Below are 14884 nucleotides of genomic sequence, written 5' to 3'. Positions count from 1 at the left end.
ATCTTTATTACCTCCAGCCACTTGGAGTGTGCATCAACCGCGATTAAGAACATTGAGTCCATAAATGGACCAGCAAAGTCGATGTGTACCCTTTGCCAGGGAGATGAGGGCCACTCCCATGGATGTAGAGGGGCTTGGGGTGGAGCATTTTGGACCTTCTGGCATCCTAGGCAGCTCTTGGTCATTTCTTCGATGTCTCCATCGATACCTGGCCACCATACAAATGCCCTGGCTAGGTTCTGCATTTTCACTCCACCCAGATGCCCCTCGTGAAGCTCCTTTAGAACTTTATCCTGGAGTTTGGGTGGAATCACCACTCTGGATCCACACATCAAGGTTCCTCGGCACACTGACAGCTGTTCTCTTCTTTGCGAGAATGCTGGCAACAGTGGTTCGCCATGTGCTGGCCATCCCTTCACTGTTAAATCGTAGACTCGTGAGAGAGTCGGGTCATTTCTAGTTTCCCTTTCAATGGTAGAAATTGTTACTCATAGACATTCGACTATGGTAGAGTGGAAAATCTCCACTGGGTCTACGGTAGGTGCTTCTTCTACCGTTGGCAACGGTAGGCGCGATAACCCGTCAGCATTCCCATGCTGTTTTGATCCTTTGTATTCTATGTTGTATTGGTGTGCCCCTAGAAAAGGGGACCACCTCTGTAGCCTTTGCGCTGTCATAATGGGAACACCCTTTTTAGGGTTGAATATGGAGATGAGGGGCTGATGGTCAGTCAACAAGGTAATTTTTTGTCCGTGTAGGTAATGGTTGAATTTCTTCACTCCCCATACCAGGCTGAGTGCTTCCCTGTCGATTTGGGCATAGTTACGCTCAGCTGAGTTCAATGAGCGTGACGCAAAAGCTATCGGCCGTTCTGAGCCATCAGGGAATTTATGCGATAATACTGCTCCTACGCTGTAAGGGGATGCATCGCATGCCAGTCTGATTGGCAGTGATGGGTTGTAATGAGCCAAAACTTCTTTGGACGTGATTAAGTCTTTGCACTTATGGAAGGCACGTTTACAGTCTTCGCTCCATTTCCAAATTACTCCTGTTTGTAGCAGTTCATTAAGAGGGTGTAGAAGAGTTGATAATTTCGGTAAAAATTTATGATAGTAATTTATTAATCCCAGGAATGACCTTAATTGTGAAACATTTTCAGGTGCTGGGGCTTTTATGACCGCTTCAATTTTTTCAGGTGACTTATGCAACCCTTCCTTATTAATTATGTGGCCACAATATGATATTTGATTTTGGAAAAATTCGCACTTGGTGCGATTTGCCCGTAGGCCCCGTTCTCTCAGCCTAGTGAGCACCTGTTCCAAATTGGCAAGGTGCTCGTTGTCGTTTTCTCCTGTTACAAGGATGTCGTCTAGGTAGCATTGAGTCCCCGGAATCCCTTGGAGGACTTGCTCCATAGCTCTTTGCCAGATAGCTGGAGCGGATGCTACTCCGAAAACCAGTCGATTGTACTGGTACAGACCTTTGTGTGTATTTATCGTGAGATATTTTTTAGAGGCCTCTTCAACCTCCATCTGTAGATATGCCTGTGCCAAGTCAATTTTGGTCAAACGTTTCCCTCCGGATAGTGAGGCGAAAATATCTTCTATCCTCGGAAGAGGATACTGTACCGTGTGAAGGACCAGGTTTACAGTCACCTTGAAGTCGCCACAGATGCGAATTTTTCTCTGTTCTTCAGATTTATCATTATCCAATGCTTTCTTCATGACTGGAACGATGGGTGTTGCCCACTCGCTCCAATCTATTTTGGATAATACGCCTGCCTTTTCCAAATTCTCCAGCTCTGCCTCGACTGCTGGACGAATTGCGTATGGCACCGGTCTTGCCTTAAAAAACTTGGGAATTGCTGCATCTTCCACTTTTATTGAGGCGGTGATGCCTTTTAAGGTTCCTAGTTTCTCTTGAAACACTTCTTTGGCGTTGGCCAAGATGTCTTTTAATCGTTCAGGTATGACGTCATCATCGTTTTTGTTCTTACTGGTCACTGTCAGTGCCTGAATGGAGTGCCAGTCTAAACGTATTTTCCTGGTCCATTCACGTCCCAACAGCGGTGGACCACCATCTTGTAGAATGTATAAATACAACTTTTGTATTTCTTTGCCGTTGTATACAACAGGCACCCTTACTTTTCCTTTGGGGTATACTTTCTGCCCCGTATATGTTTTCAAGATAATGGATGTGTCTTTGAAAGGTATATGCGGAAATAGCTGCTCGTAATCCCGTCGATTTATGACGGTCAGAGCTGATCCTGTATCTAGCTCCATTTTAACTGGGGACCCTGCTATCGTGAGGGTAACCCAAATGATCTGGTAATCATCTTTGGCAATTACATTATGTAATTTGAGACAGCTTAGTCTCTTGTTTTCGGAGTCGCTATCGCTCTTCTGGTCTTCGGAGGTACTGTCCGTCATCATTTGTACCTTTCTGTACTTTTCTTTATTGATTTTTTCTTTCCTGTCTGTGGATTTTTTTTGTCCAGATCAGCATACCCGTGCAATGTGTCCAATCTTTCCGCATTGCTTGCATGCTTTGTCCCTGAACCAGCAGTCCCTCTAGTCATGGGTGGGTCTGCCGCAGCGATAACATCTCTCAAAACCGTGTGTCATTTCATGGGTGCCGAAGTCCTGTGTCTTTTGTTGTATCTCTGCAGCTCCTCTTGCGGCTGCTTCGTATGATACAGCCATACTGAAAGCCTTGTCCAGTGTTAAATCATTTTCAGAAAGCAGCCTTTTCTGTGTTCCTTCACTTAAGAGACCGCAGACGAATTTGTCTCGAAGATAATCTGCTAGTCCTGCCCCGAATTGGCAGTGTTTTGATAGCTTTCTTAATTCGGTGAGGTAATCAGCGTTACTTTCATTCTTGTGTTGATTTCTCTTGAAGAATTTGAATCTTCCGCTATCAGCAGTGGTGTTGGGTTTAAGTGCTCCTGTAGGGTATCAACAATTTCTTTAAAATTCTTGTCCTTTGGTTTGGCTGGAGTGATTACATTTCGTAACAGCCCGTATGTCTTAGCCCATTAGATTTAGTATTACTGAAGCTTTTTTTTCATCTTCTATTCAATTTGCAGTGCAATATACCTCCACTCTTTCCACATATGTGGTCCAATCCTCTATCTCATTATCAAAAGCAGCAATTTTGCCAGACTTAGGCATCCTAGAAAAAAAATGGCGCTTCCCGCGCTTTTCTTTCTTTTCTGCAGAAAAGATATGGCGCTTCCCCGCCGCTGCTGCCGATGACAACGCTGTTTCCGTTCTTTTTATTTATTTATTTACAGTTGGAGACTCGTTCCCACCGGACTCTCTCTCTAGGTCTGAAGGCCGACCTGCTAGCAGCGCCGGCCGTATTCCGAGTGCTCCCTCCCCGTCTGTTACTGCTTGCCTCCGCTTTCGCTGCTTGGTCCAGCTGTAGAGCCAGCCGCTGGAGCCCCAGCCCGACGCCCAGGAAGGATTATTGCAGTACCTGCCACCAGCTTGGCTAGCTGGTGAAACTACAGCTTTTTCTTTTTCTTGATTTTTCTTCAACTTTGGACGCCAGAGGAATCGATGTCCTTGAGGTGCTGCCGAATTGCAGGTAAGTCCGTTTCCAATTCGTCGCCACTGTTGTGTCTGTGTGTTGATAGAGACACTGAAGACAGGAGTTGGTTTCATAGGTGTTTACTAAACAAAGTCTGGAGGGGAACTAACTGATACAACACAATATACAGGCTTATATAGCCCGAGTGGCCATTACCGGCATTACAGTACACATGGGGCTCTTAAAGGCACATACACTACACAGGGGAGCAATGGAACCGGCGGGGAGGTTTTATAAACACCCGGTGTAGGCCTCAAGCCCCCGAATAAGTACCTACGGTTCCCACGTTTGCCACGAGTGGGGCAGCGGCTGCGGGACTTTCTCCCGGTGACAGGCCCGGCTCAACGGCCGCCATCTTGAGAGGCCGAGTGTGCAGTGGGGTGCATGCGCGGCCCCCTTGGGCCAGGGAGCAGGAGGAGCGAATGTTGTCAATTTCTGTCCTGGTCTCTCAGTGATGGCTTTTGTAAATTCCTTTCACAGACTGTGAGATGGGCGGGATTGACAGACGGGGAAACTCAAACCAAACATCACATCAAGAGCTGAGAGAGTCACTCCATTCATCAGGACCTGAAATTCATCGGCCTTTTGAGTGTGGAAGGAGAAATGTTTGGGAGGTAAGTCGCACTGAGTCCAGTTCTACGGAGTATTGCTTCTACAGAGTACTGAACTCGGGAATTGGGTGAGTGAGTGAATTCGATGAGGTGGGGGTAAGAGGTGCTGCTTGATACATTAAAAAATATAGAAACAACTAGGGTTTAATTAGGACTGTAGGCTAAGTTACAGTAAAGACCTAATGCATATAACTACATTTAATAAATTAAACAAGGTTATTACCAAGATTAAAAACTATTGATAGACAATTGAGTATTTCAAAACTTGAAAACCTAATTAGTTAAATAAAATACAATAGAGATGGCAGGGCAGGTGATGTGTTGCATAGAGTCATAGAGGCACAGAAGGAGGCCATTCAGCCCATCGAGTCCATGCCGGCTCTCTGTAGAGCAATCCAGTCAGTCCCATTCCCCCGCTCTATCCCCGTAGCCCTGCAAGTTTATTTCCCTCAAGTGCCTAGCCAGTCTCCCCTTGAAAACATTGAGTGTCTCCACTTCCACCACTTCTGTTGGCAGCGAGTTCCAGGTCATCCCCACTCACTCTGTAAATAGTTTTCACTTACATCCCCCCTGTATCTCTTGCCCAAAACCTTAAATCTGTGTCCCCTAGTCCTTGTACCATCAACTAGTGGGAACAGCCTTTCCCCGTCTAGCCTATCCAAACCTGTCATAATCTTGTACACCTCTGTCAAATCACACCTCAATCTCCTTTGCCCTAACGAAAACAAATCCAGCTTCTCCAACCTGTCCTTGTAGCTAAGATCCCCCATCCCTGGAACCATTCTGGTAAATCTCCTCTGCACCCTCTCAAGGGCCTTCACATCCTTCCTAAAGTGTGGTGACCAGAAGTGTCTGCAACTCGAGGAACTTCGGCTCAGAGTTAGAGTCATAGAGTTATACAGCACAGAAAGGGGCCCTTCGGCCCATCATGTCCATGCCGGCCATCAAGCCCTATCTATTCTAATCCCATTTTCCAGCACTTGGTCCATAGCCTTGTATGCTATGGTGTTTCAAGTGCTCATCTAAATGCTTCTTGAATGTTATGAGGGTTCCTGCCTCTACCACCCTTTCCGGCAGTGAGTTCCAGATTCCAACCATCCTCTGGGTGAAAAAGTTTTTCCTCAAATCCCCTCTAAACCTCCTGCCCCTTACCTTGAAACTATGCCCCCTGGTTATTGACCCCTCTACTAAGGGGAAAAGTTCCTTTCTATCTACCCTATCTATGCCCCTCACAAATTTGTACACCTCAATTAGGTCCCCCCTCAGCCTTCTATGCTCTAAGGAAAACAACCCCAGCCTGTCCAGTCTCTCTTCATAGCTGAAGCGCTCCATCCCAGGTAACACCCTGGTGAATCTCCTCTGCACCCTCTCCAATGCAATCACATCCTTCCTATGGTGTGGCAACCAGAACTGCACACAGCATTCAGCTGTAGCCTAACTAGCGTTTTGTACAGCTCCATCATAACCTCCCTGCTCTTATATTCTATGCCCCGGCTAATGAAGGCAAGTATCCCATATGCCTTCTTAACCACCTTATCTACTTGTCCTGCTGCCTTTAGGGATCTATGTACATGCACACCAAGGTCCCTCTGATCCTCTGTCCTTCCTAGGATCCTACCATTCATTGTGTATTCCCTTGCCTTGTTAGTCCTCCCAAAATGCATCACCTCACACTTTTCAGGGTCAAAGTCCATTTGCCACTGTTGGGCCCATCTGACCAACCCGTCTATATCGTCCTGTAGCCTGAGGCTTCCCTCCTTGCTATTTACCACTCTAATTTTCATATCATCTGCGAACTTACTGATCATACCTCCTACATTCATATCTAAATCATTAATGTACACTACAAACAGCAAGGGACCCAGCACCGATCCCTGTGGTACACCACTGGACACAGGCTTCCAGTCACAAAAACAACCTTCGACCATCACCCTCTACCTCCTGCCACTAAGCCAATTTTGGATCCAATGTGCCAAATTGCCCTGGATCCCATGGGCTCTTACATTCTTGACCAGTCTCCCATGCAGGACTTTGTCAAAAGCCTTACTGAAGCCCATATAGACTACATCAACTGCACTACCCTCATCCACACACCTAGTCACCCCCTTGAAAAATTAAATCAAATTGGTTAGACATTATCTCCCCCTGACAAAGCCATGCTGACTATCCTTGATTAATCCTTGCCTGTCCAAGTGGAGACTAATTCTGTCCCTCAGAATTTTTTCCAACAATTTCCCTACCACTAATGTTAGGCTCACTGGCTTGTAATTATCTGGTTTATTCCTACTACCCTTCTTGAATAATGGTACTATGTTAGCTGTCCTCCAGTCCTCTGGCACCTCCCCTGTGGCCAGAGAGGTTCTGAAAATTTGTGTCAGAGCCCCTGCAATCTCCTCCCTTGCCTCACACAGCAGCCTGGGATACGTTTCATCTGGGCCTGGGGATTTATCTACTTTTAAGCCTGCTAAAACCGCTAGTTCCTCCTCCCTCTCAATACTAATTTGTACAAGTATATCAGAATCCCACTGCCTGATTTCTATGCCTACATCGTCCTTCTCCATAGTGAACACGGAGGCAAAATATTCATTTAAAACCTCACCCACATCTTCCGGCTCTACACACAGATTGCCACTTTGGTCCCTAATGGGCCCTACTCTTTCCCTGGTTATCCTCTTGCCCTTAATATACTTATAAAACACCTTGGGATTTTTCTTTATTTTGCCCGCCAGTGTTTTTTCATGCCCCCTCTTTGCTCTCCTAATTTCTTTTTTAAGTACCCCCCTGCACTTTCTGTACTCCTCTAGGGCTTCCACTGTTTTTAGTCCTTTGTATCTGCCAAAAGCCTCCTTTTTTTTCCTAATCCATTCTTGTATATCTCTTGATATCCAGGGTTCCCTGTGCTTGTTGGTCCCACCCGTGACCATTACGGGAACATGTTGGCGTTGTACTCTCTCTATTTCCTTTCTGAAAGACTCCCACTGCTCTGATGTGGATTTTCCTTCAAGTAGCTTATCCCAATCCACTTTGGCCAGATCCTGCCTTACTGTATATAGTTTTGGTCTCCTTATTTAAGGAAGGATATACTTGCATTGGAGGCAGTTCAGAGCAGGTTCAGTAGGTTAATTCTGGAGATGAAAGGGTTGTCTTATGAGGAAAGGTTGAGCAGGTTGGGCCTATACTCATTGGAGTTTAGAAGAATGAGAGGTGATCTTATTGAAACATGCAAGATTCTGAAGGGGCTTGACAGGGTAGATGCTGAGAGGATGTTTCCCCTCGTGGGGGAATCTAGAACTAGGGGGCATAATTTCAAAATAAGGGGGCACCCTTTTAAATCGGAAATGAGGAGTAATTTCTTCTCTCAGAGGGTCGTGAATCTTTGGAATTCTCTTCCCCAGAGAGCTGTGGAGGCTGGGTCATTGAGTATGTTTAAGGTGGAAATAGACAGATTTTTGAACGATAAGGGAGTCAAGGGTTCTGGGGAGCGGGCAGGGAAGTGGAGTTGAGGCCAAGATCAGATCAGCCATGATCTTATTGAATGGTGGAGCAGGCTCGAAGGGCCACATGACCTCCTCCTGCATCTTACGTTCTTATGTTCTTATGAACTCATATTTCTTAGCATGAAATTTAATTTGACATCTACCCGCCCCATATACAAACCTGTGTATTCACACTGAAGTCAATTACAGTCCTCTTCACAGGTGGCCATGCTCCCTATTTCAGCCTCATCTGGTGAATTTGACCTTGTGCCCCATAAACACAAGCCCAGCTCATTCAGTTATATTGAGAAGAGCAATGGTGCCAACACTGATCCTGGGGGACACCGCTGTTTACATCCCTCCAGTCTGAAGAACATCCATTAACCACTACTCTCTGTTTTCTGCCCTTTACCCAACTTCCTATCCACGCTGCCCCCTCCCTTTAATACCGTGAGCCTTAATTTGATCAACAAGCCTCCTGTCCGGCACCTTATCAAACACCTTTTGACAATCCATCTACACAACATCCACTGCATTTCCTCCCTCACTACACTGTGTTATTTCCTGAAATAATCCCTGCTCTGTCCTGAATGAGTCCATTTCACTACCAAATGTTGCGATGTTTGTTCCACACCACAGGGTTTCATCTGTTTAAAGCCACAACAGAAAGGGCCAGTTTTCTCCTGGAGTTTGAGAGAAATCAGGTTTGAAAATGATGCAGAGTTTCAGCCAATGTGGGAGCTCCAGGCTGAGCCCCGCAAGCCCTGCCCCTCACACTCCGATTGGTTGGAGGACTCGCCGCCCGCTCGGTCCTCCAGCCCCGCCCTGCTCTTTCTATTGGCCCGGAGCTCCCGTCAATCACCCGGGCAGTGAGAGCTGAGCATGCGCGGGCGGCGGTGGCGACTGTGGGTGAAGCAGCAGGTGAGAGATGGGTGGAGGGAGGATGCAAAACAGGACTAATGCTGCCGAGCTCAGCGCTCCATGTCTCTCCAGTGGCTGAAGGGTCTGTAACCCTGTCAGGGGCGCCCCTGCCACAGGACTCAATATCCACCCCCTCCACTACTGCTGCACTGTGTCTGCAGTATGTACAGTCTACAAGATGACCACGGTCAGGCCGTGTAGAGTCAAGAGCCAGGCAGCAGAATGGATGGAAAGATCGCAACAAACGTCCCTTAACTCCAACCCTCTGATTTCTGTTTTGTAGCCAGCTTTTCATCCATTCTGCGGCCTGGCTCTTCACTCCACACGGCCTGACCTTGGTCATCTTGTCAATCTTACAAACTGTTTTTGGATAGCAAGCTGGTCACAAAACAGAAAACAGAGACTGGAGGTTGGGAGTAGCTACTCAGACTGGCAAAAGGTGGGAAGTGGTGTTCCACAGGGATCGGTGCTGGGATCACTGTTGTTCATAAACGATTTGGACTCGGGAATCAGAAGTACAATTTTAAAGTTTGTCGATAACACCAAATTGGGAGGTAGAGTTAATACTGAGGAAGACAAAATGCAAGAAGACATTAATAAATTTCAGAATGGGCGTGTAATTGGCAAATGAATTTCACTGTAGATCAGTGTGAGGGGGTGTGTTAATGAATTTCACTATAGGTCAATGTGAGGCGGTGTGTTAATGAATTTCACTATAGATCAGTGAGGTGGTGTGTTAATGAATGTCACTATAGATCAATGTGAAGTGGTGTGTTAATGAATTTCACTATAGACCAGGGTGAGGTGGTGTGTTAATGAATGTCACTGTAGATCAGTGTGAGGTGGTGTGTTAATGAATTTCACTATAGATCAGTGAGGTGGTGTGTTAATGAATTTCACTATAGATCAGTGTGAAGTGGTGTGTTAATGAATGTCACTATAGATCAGTGTGAGGTGGTGTGTTAATGAATGTCACTATAGATCAGTGTGAGGTGGTGTGTTAATGAATTTCACTGTAGGTCAGTGTGAGGTGGTGTGTTTTGTTGGGAAGAATAAGGAGGCCACTCACTACTTGGACAAGGGGGTGAAATTGGGTTGCTTTGTGCCTCCCACGATATTCAGCGGGAGGTTAGTGGTGGCGGTAGCCGCTAGCGCCCCACAGAACTGCACCGCCGGCAATGACCTCATCACCACGCGCAGCACCCCGGCTGCAACCTTCGGTTGCGACCCCTGACCTATCGCCGGCCGATATGTCCGACAGGGTCAGTGGTCATTTCTACAGCTGCGGCGACGCCACTTAAAGGGCTGGTGTCGGGTGGCAACTTTTTATTTTGGCTGACTGCCAGCACCTGCCCCCTTCCCCTTTCTTCTTCGGGGTGTCGGCCGCGATCGCACAGCCCGGCGCTCTTCTTGATCTGACACCTCGCTCCCTGGTGGTCCAGCAGGGCCCCAGTGTGCACAGTGCTAGGCTCCTCCCCGTTAATCAGGGAGGGAGGTCTGCTATGACGCGGTGCTATGTGCCGACGGGCGTGGCGCTTGTGGTGTATGTGTCTTTAAGAGCCCCAGGTGTGCGTAATGCCGGTAATTGCCACTTGGGCTATATAAGCCTGTGTATTGTGTATATCCTTTAGAACCCCCCCCCCAGACTTGCGTAGTAAATACCTATGAACCAACTCCTGTCTTCAGTGTCTTTATCTACACACGGACACTACAGTGGCGACGAAGTGGAAACGGACTTACCTGCAATTCGGCAGCACCTCAAGGACATCAATTCCTCCAGCGTCCAGAAGACTCAAGGAAGTAATAGAAACTGTGGTTTCACCAGCTGGCCAAGCTGGTGGCAGGTACTGCGCTAATCCTTCCTGGGCGTCAGGCTGGGGCTCCAGCGGCGGGCTCTACAGCTGAGACAGGCAACGAAATCGGAGGCAAGCAATAACGGACTGGGAGGGTGCACTCGGGAGACGGCCGGCGCGGCAAGCAGGTCAGCGTTTAGACCTCCATCGGGAACGAGTCTCCAACAGTGAATAAATGGAAACCACAGTAAAACAGCGTTGTTATCGGTAGCAGCAGCGGGAAAGTGCAGGAAGCGCCATATCGTTGCTACAGAGAAGAAAAAAAAGCGCGGGAAGCGCCATATCTTTTTTTGAAATGCCTAAGTCTGGCAATATTGATGCTTTTGATAACGAAACAGAGCCTAACTTTGGCAATATTGATGTTTTTGATAACAAGATAGAGGATTGGACCACATATGTAGAAAGAGTGGAGGTGTTTTGCACCGCAAATGGAATAGAAGATGAAAAAAAAGCTTCAGTGCTTCTGGATCTAATGGGCGCAGAAACATACAAGCTGTTATGCAACTTAATCACTCCAGCCGAACCGATGGACAAGAATTTTGAGGAGATTGTTGATACCCTACACTGCCAATTCGAGGCAGGACTGGCAGATTCTCTGCAAGACAAATTCATCTGCGATCCCCTAAGTGTAGAAACACAAAAAAAGGTATCTTCTGGAAAAGATTTAGCACTGGACAAGGCTTTCAGTGCAATAGGAGCGGCAAAGATACAGCAAAGGCCACAGGACTTCGGCACCCATGAAATGACACGGGGTTTCAAGAGATGTTATCGCTGCGGCAGATCCAACCATGACCAGAGGGATTGCTGGTTCAAAGAAAAAGCATGCAGGCGATGCGGAATGGGACACATTCCACGTGTATGCCGATCTGAAAATAAAAAATCCACTAACGGGAAAAGAATCAATAAGGAAAAGCACAGAAAGGTACAAATGATGACGGACAGTAGCTCCAAAGACCAGAAGAGCGATAGCGACTCCGGGAACAAGAGACTAAGCTCTCTCAAATTACATAATGTAATTGCCAATGAAGATTACCAGACCATTTGGGTTACCCTCATAATAGCAGGGTCCCCAGTTAAAATGGAGCTAGATACAGGATCAGCTCTAACCGTAATAAATCGACGAGATTACGAGAGGCTATTTTCGCATATACCTCTAAAAGACACATCCATTATCTTAAAAACATATACGGGGCAGAAAGTATACCCCAAAGGACAAATAAAGGTGCCTGTGGTATACAACGGCAAAGAAATACAAAAGTTGTATTTATACATTCTACAAGATGGTGGTCCACCGTTGTTGGGACGTGAATGGATAAGGAAGATACGTTTAGACTGGCACTCCATTCAGGCACTGACGGTGACCAGTAAGAAAAAAAACAATGATGACATCATACCTGAACGATTAAAAGACATCTTGGCCAACGCCAAAGAAGTGTTTCAAGAGAAACCAGGAACCTTGAAAGGCATCACCGCCTCAATAAAAGTGGAAGATGCAGCAATTCCAAAATTTTTTAAGGCAAGACCGGTGCCATACGCAATACGTCCGGCAGTCGAGGCAGAGCTGGAGAATTTGGAAAAGGCAGGCGTATTATCCAAAATAGATTGGAGCGAATGGGCAACACCCATCGTTCCAGTCATGAAAAAAGCATTGAAAAATAACTCTGAGGAACAGAGAAAAATTCGCATCTGTGGGGACTTTAAGGTGACTGTAAACCCGGTCCTTCACACGGTACAGTATCCTCTTCCGAGGATAGAAGATATTTTCGCCTCACTATCCGGAGGAAAACGTTTCACAAAAATTGACTTGGCACAGGCATATCTACAGATGGAGGTTGAGGAGACCTCTAAAAAGTATCTCACAATAAACACACACAAAGGCCTGTACCAGTACAATCGACTGGTTTTTGGAGTAGCATCAGCTCCAGCTATCTGGCAAAGAGCTATGGAGCAAGTCCTGCAAGGGATTCCGGGGACTCAGTGTTACCTAGACGACATCCTTATAACAGGAGAAAACGACAACGAGCACCTTGCCAATTTGGAGCAGGTGCTCACTAGGCTGAAAGAACGGGGCCTATGAGCAAATCGCCCCAAGTGCGAATTTTTCCAAAATCAGATATCATACTGTGGCCACATAATTAATAAGGAAGGGTTGCATAAGTCACCTGAAAAAATTGAAGCAGTTATAAAAGCCCCAGCACCTGAAAATGTTTCACAATTGAGGTCATTCCTGGGATTAATAAATTACTATCATAAATTTTTACCGAACTTATCAACTATTCTACACCCTCTTAATGATCTTCTACACACAGGAGTGATTTGGAAATGGAACGAAGACTGTAAACGTGCCTTCCATAAATGTAAAAACTTAATCACATCCGAGAAAGTTTTGGCTCATTACAACCCATCACTACCAATCAGACTGGCGTGCGATGCATCCCCTTACGGCATAGGAGCGGTATTGTCCCATAGATTCCCTGATGGCTCGGAACGGCCGATAGCTTTTGCGTCACGCTCATTGAACTCAGCTGAGCGTAACTATTCCCAGATAGACAGGGAAGCACTCAGCCTGGTATGGGGAGTGAAGAAATTCAACCATTACCTACACGGACAAAAATTTACCTTGCTGACTGACCATCAACCCCTCATCTCCATATTCAACCCTAAGAAAGTTGTCCCCATTATGAAGGCACAAAGACTACAGAGGTGGTCCCTTTTTCTAGGGGCACACCAATACAACATTGAATACAAAGGGTCAAAACAGCATGGGAATGCTGACGGTTTATCGCGCCTGCCGTTGCCAACGATAGAAGAGGCACCTACAGTAGACCCAGTAGAGATATTCCACTCTACCATAGTGGAATGTCTACCGGTGACAAATTCTGCCATTGAAAGGGAGACCAGAAATGACCCTACTCTCTCACGGGTCTACGATTTAACAATGAAGGGATGGCCAGCACATGGCGAACCACTGTTGCCAGCATTCTCGCAAAGAAGAGAACAGCTGTCAGTGTGCCGAGGAACCTTGATGTGTGGATCCAGAGTGGTGATTCCACCCAAACTCCAGGATAAAGTGCTAAAGGAGCTTCACGAGGGGCATCTGGGTGGAGTGAAAATGAAGAACCTAGCTAGGGCGTTTGTATGGTGGCCAGGTATCGATGGAGACATCGAAGACATGACCAAGAGCTGCCTAGGATGCCAGAAGGTCCAAAATGCTCCGCCACAGGCCCCTCTACATCCATGGGAGTGGCCCTCATCTCCCTGGCAAAGGGTGCACATCGACTTTGCTGGTCCATTTATGGACTCAATGTTCTTAATCGCAGTTGATGCACACTCCAAGTGGCCGGAGGTAATAAAGATGTCCTCCACCACCACGGAAAAAACCATCACAGTATTAAGGACCATATTTGCCAGGAATGGGCTGCCGGAACAGATATGTTCTGATAATGGACCGCAATTTGTGTCCGAAGAATTCAGAAAGTTCTTAAAGAACAATGGGGTAAAGCACTACACGTCCGCCCCATACCATCCCGCCACCAATGGATTGGCTGAAAGGTTTGTCCAGACCTTTAAGAAGGCCATAAAGGCCATGGGTAATGAAGACATAAAACTTCAGCACAAGGTGGATAACTTCTTATTTGCATATAGGAATGCGACACATATGGTTACAAACCAAACTCCTGCCATGATGTTCTACAATAGAAACCTAAGATGCCGGCTGGATTTGGTCAAGCCCAACCTCCGAAGGGACGTGGAGAACCGGCAGTTTCAGGGCATGAATGAAAGGCCAACTAGGGCCTTCCACATAGGCCAACCGGTTTTGGCCCGGGACTACCGTACCGAGAAATGGCAGCCTGGAACTATCTGCACATGACTAGGACCACTGATGTATACCGTGGACATCGGAGAAAGCATAATAAGGCGCCATGCTGACCAAATCATCAAGTCATCCGAAAAGGGACAACCTACACCACCACGCTATACATCTAACGATGAAGTAGAGATACCCATATCTACCTCCGATCCAGTGATACTGGAACCCGATGAACCCGACACTGGCCTTCAAGCCGAATCAGCCTTGCCAGAAGAACCTACTACACCACCAGAAACTACTACACCCCCGAGGCGTTATCCGGACCGAGTCAGGAAGCCTCCTGAGAGACTAACTTATAATTAATTAATACAGCAATGTATATTATTTTGCATATAACATGTAATTAATAATTACTTAAAATATGTACTAGTTAGCTAGAAGGGGAGGAATTGTGGTGTATGTGTCTTTAAGAGCCCCAGGTGTGCGTAATGCCGGTAATTGCCACTTGGGCTATATAAGCCTGTGTATTGTGTATATCCTTTAGAACCCCCCCCAGACTTGCTTAGTAAATACCTATGAACCTACTCCTGTCTTCAGTGTCTTTATCTACACACGGACACT

The sequence above is a fragment of the Somniosus microcephalus genome, unplaced genomic scaffold, assembly GCF_052327205.1.
Source record: "Somniosus microcephalus isolate GS21.2 unplaced genomic scaffold, FLI_Smic_1.0 unresolved_chr3, whole genome shotgun sequence".
Lineage (NCBI taxonomy): Eukaryota > Metazoa > Chordata > Chondrichthyes > Squaliformes > Somniosidae > Somniosus > Somniosus microcephalus.
This window is presented reverse-complemented; position numbering follows the sequence as displayed.